The sequence below is a fragment of the Alligator mississippiensis genome, chromosome 4 (genome assembly GCF_030867095.1).
Source record: "Alligator mississippiensis isolate rAllMis1 chromosome 4, rAllMis1, whole genome shotgun sequence".
Taxonomy (NCBI): Eukaryota; Metazoa; Chordata; order Crocodylia; family Alligatoridae; genus Alligator; species Alligator mississippiensis.
In genome coordinates, this window is record NC_081827.1 from 91,877,213 (window position 1) to 91,891,107 (window position 13,895).

The 13,895-nt window shown below is 47.4% G+C and overlaps 1 protein-coding gene and 1 long non-coding RNA gene across 2 annotated transcripts in view; one reads left to right on the forward strand and one right to left on the reverse strand.

Moving 5' to 3' along the window:
- Positions 1 to 13,895, reverse strand: part of ANO4 (anoctamin 4) — a 414,571-nt gene that overhangs the window by 78,143 nt on the left and 322,533 nt on the right. The gene's annotated exons all lie outside the window — the stretch shown is intronic.
- Positions 4,011 to 9,376, forward strand: LOC132250114 (uncharacterized). The gene is made up of 2 exons (XR_009461673.1): positions 4,011 to 4,470; positions 8,749 to 9,376. It is a non-coding gene; the product is annotated as an uncharacterized LOC132250114 (long non-coding RNA).

A 13,895-nucleotide genomic window follows, 5' to 3' on the forward strand; every position in this document is an offset into this window, starting at 1 on the left:
AGGGCCTCACCAGGTGGGACCCACTACTGGTGCTGCTGCTGCATGTCATGCTGCCACCACCAGGCCACCTCAGGCCTGCATGCCTCCTCTGCCCTGGCCTCCTGGACCAACTCTGTCCAGGCCTTGCAAATATTGTGCAGCACACATGCTGCTATGATGATGTGGGGAGGCTGTTCTTGGCCACTTCGAGGTGGGAGCTGAAGGTGCACTCAATGACAGCAGGGGTCCAGTTGATGGACTGATTAAAATGTGCCTGGCGGGGGTCTAGGTGCCCAGTGTAGGGCCTCATCATCAGCCATGAGAGAAGCGGGTACGCTGGGTCCCTTATGAGAAGGTGTGAGAGGATGACAGTGCCCAGCTGCAGTGCCACCACTCCTAGCACAAATCACCCCTTTCCATGAGCACATCCAGTCTAGAGTTTCTGAATACACACACATTGTGCATGCTGCCTGCCTAGCTGGCGCTGATGTGTGCGAAGGTCCCCTGAGATCTATGACTGCCTGCAGGACCACCAAATGGAACTCCCTGCAGCTATAGTAGGGCTTGTTCATGTGGGGTGGGCAGGTTACTGGGATACATCCTGTCCAGGGCCCCGATATACTGGGGGAAATCCAGTGCATGGAACCCTGTGATCACCATCTGGGGGTTGTGGATACAGAGGGCAATGTCTGCCAGCACATCCTGGAGGGCACCACATACCTCCACACACCGCCTTGCCCACCCTGAACACGTGTCCCACATACTGTATGCTGGTGGGCGTGGCCACCTTGAGCAGCACAGGGCCAGGAAGGTGTTGGGGGGGGAGGACCAGGAACATGCCAATGTCTTGGTGCTCTAGGTGGGGTTGGAGTTGGCAAAGCAGGTCGGTGAAGGTGGCCCAGGCCATCCTGAAGTCATCAACACACTGCTCATCATTCCAGTCTCACTGCACCAGGCACTGCCACCAGTCCCAGCTGGGGCAGTGGGGCCAGAGGAGGTGGTGCTGGAGGGTGACAGTGGCTCCAACAGTGGCTTCCTGGAGCCTTTTGCCATCATGGCTGGCAGCAGCAGCTGTACGGTGGCAGAGGCCCTGGGAGGGTATGCGGTGGTTGGCCAGGTGGCTACTGTGTGTTGGGGAGCTGGGCAGAGCGAGATGGCCATAAGCCAGGTGATGGTGACTGCAGTGGGTCAGCACATGACTGAGGTGGCCAGGAGGATCGAGAGACCCTGTTCCTGCCTACCAAGGCCAGGGGCTGGGGCAGCCATAGCTGAGGACTGCAGATAGGGCAGGAGCAGACCTGTCATATGCAGCCTGTGTCCATGTCATGCTGCTCATCTGCACACTGGAATTGGCTTCCCAGACAGCCCAGAGTGGGGGGGTGTTTTAAACATGGCTGCCAAGTACTGGCAGCTGGGTCTGGCTTCAGACATGGCTGCAAAGTGCTGGCAGCTGGGGCTGGAGGCCGGAGCTCTGCCTGGTGGCCACAGGGGAATGGGAGGGCTGGAGGGACCTGAAACTAAATTTAGTGCCAGATCTTTGCATGTGTAGGCATCTGCCAAGAACCACTTACTGCACATTAGCTTAATGCACAGTAAATCGAGTCACGACTAAGTGCACATGTATATTAGGGCTGTGCAAAACAGCACTGTTTCATTTTGACTTCTGTTTCAATGGGACAGTGTTTCGTTTCGAGTTTAATTGTTCCATTTCGTTTTGTTGAAACTGTTTCACTGTTTCAACCATAGGCTATAATGGGGAAGCATGAAACTGCCTATAACTTTGTTATTTTTTTGCCTGATTCAGATGAACCATGAAGAGATGGTAGCCCCTTCTGAGGCTATGAAGTTTGCCAAGTTTCAAGGAGACAGGTGCAGAGGTTTCTGGGAAACTGCACGTCAAAGTCTTGAAAGCAAAACTCATATCACTTGTAAGTGTGAAGGCACAGATGGGTGAAAACTGCAGGGATGCTAGCCCCTACTTAGTCCACAAAGTCTGCCAAGTTTCAAGAAGATAGGTATAGGGGTTTCTGGGAAACTGCACCTTAGGCTGCTGACAAGCAAAACTTGTGACGTGTGACTCTGTGTGTGTTAAGGTACAGTGGGGTAAAAACTGCATGTGTGGTAACCCCTGCTCAGGCCATGAAGCCTGCCAGGTTTCAAGGAGATAGGTGCCAGGGTTTCTGGGAAACTGCACCTCAGGCTGCTGACAAAACTCATGACATGGGTGACAGAAAGCAGGCCAGTTCAAACAATGTTGCCTTTTATGCAGTTTTTCCATCCCTCCCCCGGAGCACTTGGATTGGAAGGGACCTCAGGGAAGGATGACAGTCACTGGCCAGCTACATAGTCAATATGAGAGAAGTTCTTCCCTCCTCTTCCCCCCCTCTCCTTACTTTCTGTTTCCCTGCAGGCAAACCCAGCTTGAGCTTTGAAACTTGTAACATTTTGATTGCCCTCTTTTCATTTTGAGGCTATTTTGAAGCGCTTCGTTTCATTTTTATTTTGCTGTTTTGAGCTTGAAACAAGTTGAAACAATGTCAAAACAAAACAGCCAGTGAAATTTCACACAGCCCTAATGTAGATGTACTCTACGGGTCCTAAAAGACAGGGACAAGAAAAGACAGGCCACAAGAGATGGTCCTGAAGAGAGAATTATTTAGAACTGTTACTGTTATCAAGGCCTCACTTGTTACTTCCTTTGTAACAAATAGAAGTTAAGTCCTTAGCAGGATCTTAAATGCAGAGTGGGGTTGGGTTTAGTAAAATGTGATGGGAGCATTGGTGTGGATGGATGGAGGATAAAGAGAGAAATAAGTTAACTGTTATTAAAAACCAACAAAAGAAACTTTGCAAGAAGCTAGGATTTGTAATGCGAGCAAAAATGAAAGATAACACCTCACCTAATAAATCTTGTTTCTTGAATATTCCCTGACCCAGGATAGCAACAGCAATAATGTTGCAATGTGGGTACATCTACATATGCAACTAGTGTGATGCAATAAATTCTGGTGTAGTTCACACCACAGTTTATTGCTTCCAGAAGCCACATTTAAATGTGCACCCAGGATTGTAGCACATTGAGCTGGGTCAGAGCAGCCCCAGTTGGCAGGTGGCCCAGGTAGTGAGTCTGTCAGCCCGGGGCTGCTCCAACCTGGCTCAATGTGCCACGGAGGGTCTGGCTGAGGCATGAATGATTGGTGTGTCCTGAGACAGGGGGGCACCATTTGTAGGTGGCAGTGTCGGTGGTGAGTGGGGACCACCCACAGACTCCAGTGGCAGCAAGTGGCGAGCAGCGACTGCCTATAGACGCTAGGGGTGGTGGCAGCAAGTGGCTAGCAGTGACCACCTGCAGATGCTGGCTGCAGTGGCGAGGGTGGGGGTGGGTGGCAAGCAGTGACTGCCTGCAGAAGCCAGCAGCAGCCAATCTCGGGGGGGGGGGAGGGACATGCCCCCCCGTGCCTCCCCTATGAGTTGCCTATGGGCTGAGGCATAAGGGTGCTCCAGTGCGGGGCTAGCCAGCAGGAAGCCACCATGCTGAAGCACTCTCATGCCCCAACCAGCCCCATCAGCATCTACATGTGTGTTGCAGCACACCAAATAATGCTGCCATAGGATAGCACTTGTGTTTAGAAGTACTAACTTACAGTGGCATTTATTAATTTACTGTGGCCTAATAGGACCGCATGTGTAAATGCTGAAACTTTACTGTAGAGCTGATTAGGCAACTCTGCAGTAAATGTCTCATGTAGATGTGCCTAGTAACGACAAAGAAACTTTAGTATGATAAAGTAGTCTTCTGAAATAGAAAAAAATGCAGTTAGTGCTGATGGGTACCCCTGAATTTTCACTATACATTTTCTACTTCGGGAACAGCTTTGTATGTTTGAAAAGTATTTTATCTAACCAAGGGCATAGAGTAGGTTGTTTAGGCTGGGGGAAATCGCTTGTTGCTTAGTTGCTTAATTACTGGCCTCGCTAGAAGGAAAGCTGTATCAACAAAGTCCGGAGCTGGAAGGGGGGTTACTTGGGGGGGAGCTGGAAGGGGGGTTACTTGCTGGGCTTGCTATACATTTCGTCACATCAGCAAGTTTAACCTGTTACGTAGCTATATAAGGCAGACGCCCACTGAGGTGTGGGTGCTTGCTTTGCGAACGATTGCCAAGCACCACTTTCTGCGCAGAAATAAAGATTAAGTTGGATCCTTCAACCCTGTGTGTTTATTGGCACAAGCGCACCGGGCACGAACTCACCATTGTTTGGGGACAACAATTTCTGGCGACCCAGATGGGATCCTAGCTGACTGCCTTGCCCGGTCCACCTCTTCGGCTCCGGCAACAACTGTGGACGGCGTGAGGGCCAGGCGCCACCGACCTTATTCGTTGGAGGTCTGACCGTCTCCTGGTTGCCTGACGGAGTTGTGGAGGGGCACAACGGCGCAACGCTCGAAGGACCAACTTAATCAGGTGGGGCGAGGGAGGTTTCAATGGACTGGTGAGTACTTCTTTCCATATTTTGGGCAGGTTGGGAAAGAGACGGCTTTGAAAGTTCCGACCGTGTAGACGCCCTAGGCGAGTGAGATCGGGTGGCAGCCCCGTGAACTCCCTTTAATCAGTTTGGTTCTGAGGCTGAGCGGCGGTCGCCGTCCGGTAGTTGGACAATGGGAAGTAACCAGTCCAAGATTCCACCCTGCAGCCCCTTAGGATGCATTTTGAAAAATTGGCCAAAGTTTGGAAGTGACCCTATGACAAAACAACAGATGATTTGGTATTGCAATACATGTTGGCCACAGTACCAACTTGCGGATGGTGCAGCCTGGCCGGAGAATGGGTCTTTGGATTATAACACAATCTTGCAGTTACAGTTGTTTTGTAGGCGCCAAGGGAAGTGGGATGAGATGCTTTATGTAGAGGCATATATGACTTTGTATGGGGATGGGGTTACGCAGAAGCTGTGTGGGATATTTAGGGGAAGTGGGGTAATGGCTTTGCAGGGGGTCACCACAGTATGTCCAAAGGAGGGAGACGTGCAGTTGCTAATTGCTCCCACAGCTCCCCCATCTCATCCTGTGAGCCATGCGTCACCACAGGGGACTTTCACTGCACCTGTAACGGCTTGTCAGGGACTCCCGGCTGGCTCGTCCAGTCTGTTGTCCGACACCTCCCCTGACAGCCTTGGGTTGCCGTCCCCGGGTCCGGCGGATGTGGGTGGTAGCAATCTGGTGGTAGAAGGGACCGTAGGAGATGGGGCGTTTAGCCCTGTGGCGAGTCGCTTACGATCAGGGGCCCAACCAGTAGTTCAGGCCCCTTTTCGACAAGCGGTGGGTCCTGAGGGTGAACCAGGTTTTGTCCATGTGCCATTCTGCACAGCAGACTTGATAAATTGAAAACAGTCTGTGGGCCAATATCACTAGAATCCGGAGGCAATGGCACAGCTGTTCTCTACTATTTTCCTCACCCACCAACCAAACTGGATAGATATTCAGGCCTTACTGGCCGCTCTTCTGACTCCAGAAGAAAAAAGGTTGGTCTTAGAGAAAGCACACACGATAGCACAGCAGCATCACCCAGCCGGTGAGGTAGATGAACTTTGCCCTAAGAAAAATCAAGACTGGGATCCCAACACCCGAGGGGGCCGGAGGGAGTTAGAGCTGTATCAGGAGTTTGTGCTGGCTGCTCTCCGGGAGGCTATCCCCAAGCAGAAAAATTTGTCTAAGTTGTACGAAGTGCATTAGGGTCCGGAGGAGGATCCATCCAGTTTTTATAAGAGGTTATGCGAGGCAGCCAGACAGTGGACGGATTTAGATCCGGAGCTGCCAGAAAATGCCAAGATGTTTAACACACTGTTTATAGGACAGTCAGCCCCAGATATTAGAAAAAACTACAGAAGACTGAAGGAGCAGCTGGAATGAGCATCAGCCAAATGATTGAGATTGCTTATAAAGTATACTCCAACAGAGATCAGGTTAAGGAGAAAAGGGAAGATAAGAGAATAAAGGCACAGGCATCGTTACAAGCATCGTTGTTGGCAGTGGCAATGGTAGATCAGAGGAGTCGGGGACGAGGCAGGGAAAGTAGAGGGCATAGAGGAGGCGTGGGCTATGCTCTGGGAGGCTACGGCCAGGGTCCCAGGTTGGGACCTAATCAGTGTGCTATTTGCAAGCAGGAAGGGCATTGAAAAAATGAGTGCCCCAAGAGGGAGAAGAGACGAGAGGAGGAAGAAAGATTGTTGATGTTGGATGGTTCTGACCAGGAGTGACGGGGACCGGGGGCTAACACTGAAGTAATCTCTGTCTCCCCGGACGAGCCCCTGGTTAAAATGCAAGTAGGGGGAGAACTTATTGACTTTCTAGTAGATAGTGGAGCCACGCATTCAGTTGTAACCAATTTTAAAGCACCCTTATCAAAAACCAAGATCCCCATAATTGGAGCCACCGGCCGGCGGACGTATCGTCCTTTTGTGCCACCCATGGAATGCAAATTGGGAGGAAAGAAAGTGTCTCATCGGTTCCTGTATATGCCTGAGTGCCCCATACCTTTGTTTGGGGGGGATTTGCTGTGCAAATTGCAGGCCCAATTGACCTTTTCAGAGGGGAAAATTACTATGAAGATACCAACTGAGGAAGCCTGGAAAGCTCAGGTGTGTCTCCTATTGCAGGAGGGGGAGGAAGGGAGAATTCCCCCAGAAGTAGAAGACGCTGTAGTACCATGGGTATGGGCAGGAGAGAAGCCAGGAAAAGCCAAACTGGCCACCCCTGTAAGCATTGATTTAAAGCCGGGAATTACTCCGCCCAGGGTGCCACAGTATCGATTGAAAATAGAAGCTTGGAAAGGCCTGGAACCATTGATAAAGAGATTCCTTAAATATGGTTTACTTCGGGAGTGTCAATCATCTTTCAATTCCCCCATTTTGCCTGTAAAGAAACCCCACAGTAATGAGTATCGTTTCGTGCAGGACCTCAGAGCCGTGAACAAGGTCACGGTGACCCTTCATCTGGTGGTGAAGGATCCTTATACTTTGCTGACTACTTTGTCCCCAGAGGAGCAGTGGTTTACAGTCCTGGATCTGAAAGATGCTTTCTTTTGCATCCCACTTGAAAGAGACAGCCAAGAGATTTTTGCATTCGAGTGGAAAGACCCGAATACTAGGAGAAAAACCCAATTGTGCTGGACAGTTTTGCCTCAGGGTTTTAAGAACAGTCCCACTATTTTCACCACTGCCTTAAGTACCAACCTTCAGAAGTGGGACAAAGGGACATCAGGAACTCTGTTATAGTATGTGGATGATTTGTTAATTGCAGCAAAAATGAAGGATTACAGCATGATTGCATTGCAACTATTGAGAGTGTGTATGCTAGCCGGCCAGATCTTAAAGATGCCCCACTACCTAATGCAGACCTTGAATTCTACACAGATGGAAGCAGCTTCATGGACAATGGAACCCGAAAGGCGGGATATGCCGTGGTTACATCATGGGATACCGTGGAAGCAAACGCCTTGCCTCCAAATACCTCTGCACAGAGAGCTGAGCTTATTGCGCTGACCCGAGCTCTCCATTTGGCAAAAGGAAAGAGAGCCACTATATACACGGATTCGAAGTACGCCTTTGGAGTCTTACACGCCCACGGAGCTATATGGAAAGAGAGAGGACTCTTAACGGCAAGTAAAAGCCCAGTAAAGCATGGAACAGAGATCCTGAAATTACTTGAAGCCGTGATGGAACCACTGGAGGTAGCTGTGGTGCACTGTAAGGCCCATCAAAAGGGAAATGCTGACGTTATTAAAGGAAATCGACGAGCAGATGCTGCGGCGAAAAAGGCAGCTAGAGGACAAGTTCAAGAGACTCAAATGTTGGCATTGATGCCTCAGGTAATGTTACCTAAGGAACCTCCCAAATATACTGAAAAAGAGAACCAACTCGCAGAGAAACTGGGAAGCAAAGAACAACAAGATGGATGGTGGGTTTTGCCTGAGGGACAAGTCCTGATGCCAAAACTGATTCTTAGCAAAGTGCTCCAAGAGTACCACTAGAGCACCCATATGGGAGCTGACGCCATGACCCAAGGTCTCCAAAGAATTGTAGTGGGACCTAAGATGACAAAAACAGCAGAACAGATAGTGCGTAGATGCCCTGTCTGTTGTGCCAACAATCCTAAGATTTCCCCCAAACCTCCGCCAGGAGCAGGAAGGCAAGGACTATTAGCAGGAGAATATTGACAGATAGATTTCTCTGAAGTTCCCAGGAAGGGACACTACAAATACCTGTTAGTGCTCGTGGACACTCTGACTGGATGGACTAAGGCCTTCCCGTGCCGAACCAACCAAGCAAAAGAAGTGGTCCGGGTGATGCTAAAAGAAATGATTCCACGATTCGGAATCCCAGAGGGATTAGCCTTGAATCGAGGGCCACACTTTGTGTCAGAAGTGACCCAGGCAGTTTCCCGGGCTCTGGGGATACAATGGGACCTTCACACAGCATGGAGACCACAGTCAAGTGGACAGGTGGAACGAATGAATCAGACTCTAAAAAGACAGCTGGCTAAACTTTGCCAGGAGACTCAGTGAAATGGCCCAAAGCTCTGCCTCTTGCCTTGCTTAGAGTGCACATAGCCCCTAGAGCTAAATTGGGAGTTAGTCCATTTGAATTAATGTATGGCAAGCCATATCCTAAGAATCCAGTGGTGACGCATGGGAATCAAATACATGTAAAAGGGGAAGGTTGGGTAAAAGATTATTTGTATTCTTTGTCTGCTGTATTGTCTTCTCTCCACAGGTATGTCCAGGAATGACTTCCACTCCCTCTAGATACACCAGTCCACAAGTTCCAGATCGGAGACAAGGTACTGGTCCGGACGTGGAAAGACGAGCCGCTTCAGCCCAGGTGGAAGGGACCGTATCCTGTGATTCTTACTACTCACGCTGCAGTGAAGGTTCAGGGGGTAAAACCATGAATACACTACATTCGGGTGAAGGCCGCACCAGAAGTACCACCTGCAGGAGAAGTTGCTGAGAGTGTCGCACCGGAAGCCGACACAAACGGACACCATTGGACAGTAGAGCCAGTAAAAGGACTCAAATTTCTGTTTAAACGTCAACCATGTGAAAAATAGTTCTTTGCGTAGGTATAATGTTTCTAGAGTCTAAGGGGTTGGTGCATCAAAAGTTCGATAAGAGTCAAAATGTGTGGGTTCATTTGGCAAAGGACGTATTAAATGTCACTCATCTTTGTTTGGCAGGTGAAATATCGGTTAATGATATTTTCACGTCATGCCTTATAGGGGTGCCCACTCCAATGGAAGCACTCCAGAATCAGACTTGGTTCACATCTGGGGGAATAGGAGGTCCAATCAATTACACTAACAACTCCATGTGGGGAACCATTACCACAGAAAAAACAAAAATTTTCAATTGCTCAGACATGACTAATGTATCTTACAACTAAGTTCATGTTATATTATCCCGGGGGCAGTTCCTCCTTTGTGGGAAGACTGCCTATTCATATATCCCAGCCAATGCCACAGGAGGCCCTTGTGCTCTAGGCCGGTTGACTGTCTGGCTACCAGGTATGCCTAAGACCTCTAGTAAGCATCACCGGAGAGGTTCAAAGGTGCTAGATAAATCCTGTGATAGCGACATAAACCTCCTGAGTGAGGCCGAGGTAGTGTCCTTAGCCGTTTTCCTAGTAAGGGTGCCAGGCCTAGTAGTAAATGCTGAGAGGCAGCTTGGTAAGGTGGCCTGTGCCCTGGCAAAGGGCCTAAATACAACTTCACAGGCCCTAGCTGCCCTCAATATTGAAATAAAAGAACTAAGAGGAGCTACTCTGCAAAACAGAGCAGCCATAGATTACCTGTTGCTGAGGCATAACCACGGATGTGAAGAGTTTGAGGAAATGTGTTGTTTTAATTTGACAGATAACTCCGAGTTAATAGAGTCAAAAGTGCAGAAGTTAAAAAAAGGTTCTGTCCCACATTAAGCAAGGGGAAGGGTTCGACTTCTCATAGCTTACTTCTTGGCTCCCTAATCTTTCATGGCTTAAGCAAATTTTCCTATTAATTGTGGCAAGTATGGGTATTTTCTTGATGATCTGTTGTGGGATACAGTGTGCGCCAAAGTGTTGTGAGATACTCAAGAAATCAATTTCTTCCCCTGTTCAACGTGTGATGTTTATAAAATCATCAGTTACAAACCCGATCCAAAACAATCAGGAGAAAGCAAAAAGATTTCTGGAGATGAAAACGATAGTTGAGAACTATGGGCCTTTTCCATAAGGGCCATAGTCTCGAAGTGGGGATTTGATGGGTACCCCTGAACTTTCACTATGCATTTTCTACTTCGGGAACAGCTTTGTATGTTTGAAAAGTATTTTATCTAACCAAGGGCATAGAGTAGGTTGTTTAGGCTGGGCAAGATTGCTTGTTGCTTAGTTGCTTAATTACTGGCCTCGCTAGAAGGAAAGCTGTATCAACAAAGTCCGGAGCTGGAAGGGGGGTTACTTGGGGGGGAGCTGGAAGGGGGGTTACTTGCTGGGCTTGCTATACATTTCGTCACATCAGCAAGTTTAACCTGTTACGTAGCTATATAAGGCAGACGCCCACTGAGGTGTGGGTGCTTGCTTTGCGAACGATTGCCAAGCACCACTTTCTGCGCAGAAATAAAGATTAAGTTGGATCCTTCAACCCTGTGTGTTTATTGGCACAAGCGCACCGGGCACGAACTCACCATTGTTTGGGGACAACAGTGCCGATTTCCAAACAGCAAATTTAAAATAAGTTCCTAGGACAGTATAAATTCCCTGAACAAAACAGAACTATCATTATTTTCTCACTTATTAAAATCTAAAGCCTAAGGGCTACCCTAGTGTTACTGGAAGAAAAGCCTGTCTTCAAAAGCATTTCAGGCAGTGCCTGGGGTATGTATAATACATAGTGTCTGCATTTGGCCAGAGTGGTGTGGGATGGGAAAAAGGTTGGGAAGTGCTGTGCTAGCTAATGCTGAGAGGTGTCTGTGTGTGTCTCTCTCCAATTTCACTGGGGCAGTTACACAGAACAGTGACTGCTTAGGGCTGTTTGGAGCTAATCAACAGGTCAGCCGGTAAGCTGTTTAAGAAGTTTGAAGTAATGGAGGGAGGCCAATGTTTTACTAAATCAGGTGATAAAGACTTATCACTATCATGCCTCAGCTGACTTGCTTGCTTGTCAGTTTGCTGCAGACAGTATGATGAAGCAAGGAGGGAGATTGAAAAGCTCCGTGACATCAACAGACACATGCACTGCACCTCCCACACTTGCCTCAGAGTGCTAGCCCATGGCTGGGGGTTGGCAACACTGCTACCCCTTGAGCAGCCAGCAGGGAAAAGCCCACTGGGACCATGAAGGTAGACCTCCCTAATAAGAGTCCTGCCGGGGCCTGGCCACACCCCTGTCAGCTCAGCTCCCTGCAGAAGGGAAAGGAGAGCTGCTCTAGCACCCACTGGCTTCTAGGCTGAGCCAGAGCAGGCGTGTGCCTGAATTTCCTCAGTCCAGAGAGAATGTCTGTGTGGTTTCAAACCAGTTCAGCCTAGTCAGGTTAAACTAACCTGTAAAGACTGAATCAATTCAGGCTCAGGCTTTTTGAATATCTGTCCCTAGCCCAAGGCTAGGAACAGGTGTTGCATTTGTCCCTGGACAAGTTGTGCTTGCCACGCACTGCCACTTTTCTGCCACTGATTCAATCTTGGAATAACTGTTCAGATGCACTTTATGGTGTGCCAGGATAAACTGTTAGTACTTCTTGTCCTGTGAATCTTTTTAGGGTTTATCCTGGGGAAATGGACATGGATGTCTTAACAGTCACACTTTTTTCCAGGATAAAATGATTTATCCTAGAATAAATGTGACATCTGTTTGTAGCCTAAGTATGTCCACATGGCACAATCAAGTGCCAGAGAGAAATACCTTCTAAACCTACTCAGTAGTGTAACCTACTGAGAGTTAATGTGGCCATGTAAGCTAGCTTGGTATCTCTGTATAGCACTGAATTGTCCCATCTAGATTTGCCTGTCAGGGCTAGGCTATTGGTTGCAGGTATTATATACTGGAAGTGAATACCCAGAATGATTTTTGCATGTAATCTTGGGAGGAAACAAAGGGACAAGACTTCGCAGGAACAGAAGTCTCTGCTATCAAGGCAGATTTGGGAATTTCTAAGCAAGGAAACTGCTTGCTGCTGTTTGTTTCTGCTACATACTGGGAAAACTCACTAAGCACATCTACACGTCACTATTGTTGTTACTATGCCATATGCATGCCACACGGTTATTTTTAGGAGCTACTTTGTGGTAGTGGCACACTATACTGGGGGAGTGCATTGCTACAGCAAACTATTTTCTGGTGCATGTGTAGATGACCGTGGACACTATGTCGCTGTAGCACATTGCTATGGTGACATAGTGTCATGTGTAGATGTGCCTTTTGTGTAAATACACAAGATCATGCCAACCATATTTCTAACTTGTATCACCAATTCTTTTTGCTAACAGAAACAGCCTTGCAAAGCCCCAAATATGGACTAAACTCCAGGCATGGGCCAACACTATTCTAACTGCTTCTGTGCCTGCTTTTTAAAAAGCAGTTTCTGTCCTTTATATGTTACAATCTAAGAACGTTACTGAACACTTCACATATAATTTATCATTCACTAAGCTGCTATTACATGCCAAAGGCAAAGACGTCTAAGATCAAGCTGCTGCTGCTGCTGCTTTCCCCCTGCCCTCCAATTTACTGCAAAGAAGCTCATGCAGTGATTCTTATTATAGCTGGGCCTGTCATAGACTGACCATTGATTTAAAACTGGAGATACACTAGGTCACAAATATAGTACTGATACCTCCAAAATCCTTAAAGAGACTGGGTTTTCCCACAGGCAACACTTGCCATGTTTAGCACAAACTGGCATGGGCTGCAATTCCAATAGAAGTGCCACTATGTCTACATATTATATGTTGCAGCAACAACTGTTTCAGAAACAAGGGTAAACATAGGAGCCATGGTGGTTCCCAGAGCAAATAATAAAGAAAGCAAAAACACTATTCCAAAGATATGCTCACCAAAGGTGAGGCAGCAGTATCCAAAGTCTTTTCACAATTTGTTGGCCTATTTTATTAGTTGAAATTAAACACCCAGTCCACAAGTAGCCCTTGAAAGTTCTCATTAATCTCTCTGATAATTACACACAGCAAGGGATTTAAAGTTATGAGAAGACTGTATGATGCCTTTAAGGCATTGGCTTAGAAACTGTGAACAATATTTAAACCTGCCGCAACTCTGAGAAAGACAGGAAATACAAGATTCATCTGGTTCAGTGTGCTCTTGATGCCTGCCTTTACCTGCATATCTCTTCACACTTTATAACACCCTTCAAAGAATCTGGTGGCACCCTGGTTGAGAATCACTGATTTAGGCAAAACTCCCGCTCAGGTCAATTGGAGTTTTTCCCTATGGTTAACATTTTAACCATATGTGACACATTTTTAAACCCAGGTGACACATTTTTAAACACAACTGCCTTTTTTCCCCTGCAAAGGAAAACATGCTAGTTACCATATTTCAGTCAAGATCTCCTATAACTCAGTACTTTTTGCTCAATAGAGACTGAGTAAAGAGTTCAGAATTTAGCTCTCATGACCAATACATTTTAAACCACTATTTTTAAAACAGGGTAAAACTGCCCACTTGGATACTATATTCATTTTTAAATTAAAATGTCCTTTTACCTAACATAAAAATATAGTTTCTAGCCCTTCTCTTCCACATTTTCCTTGGACCAGAAAACAGTCATGCTAATACACATCATTGCAGTACTGGAGTTGAAAGCATCATATGATCTATCATGCATTTTTAGCAAATATACTGATATTACACAGGTTAAAAAAACAACTCACTT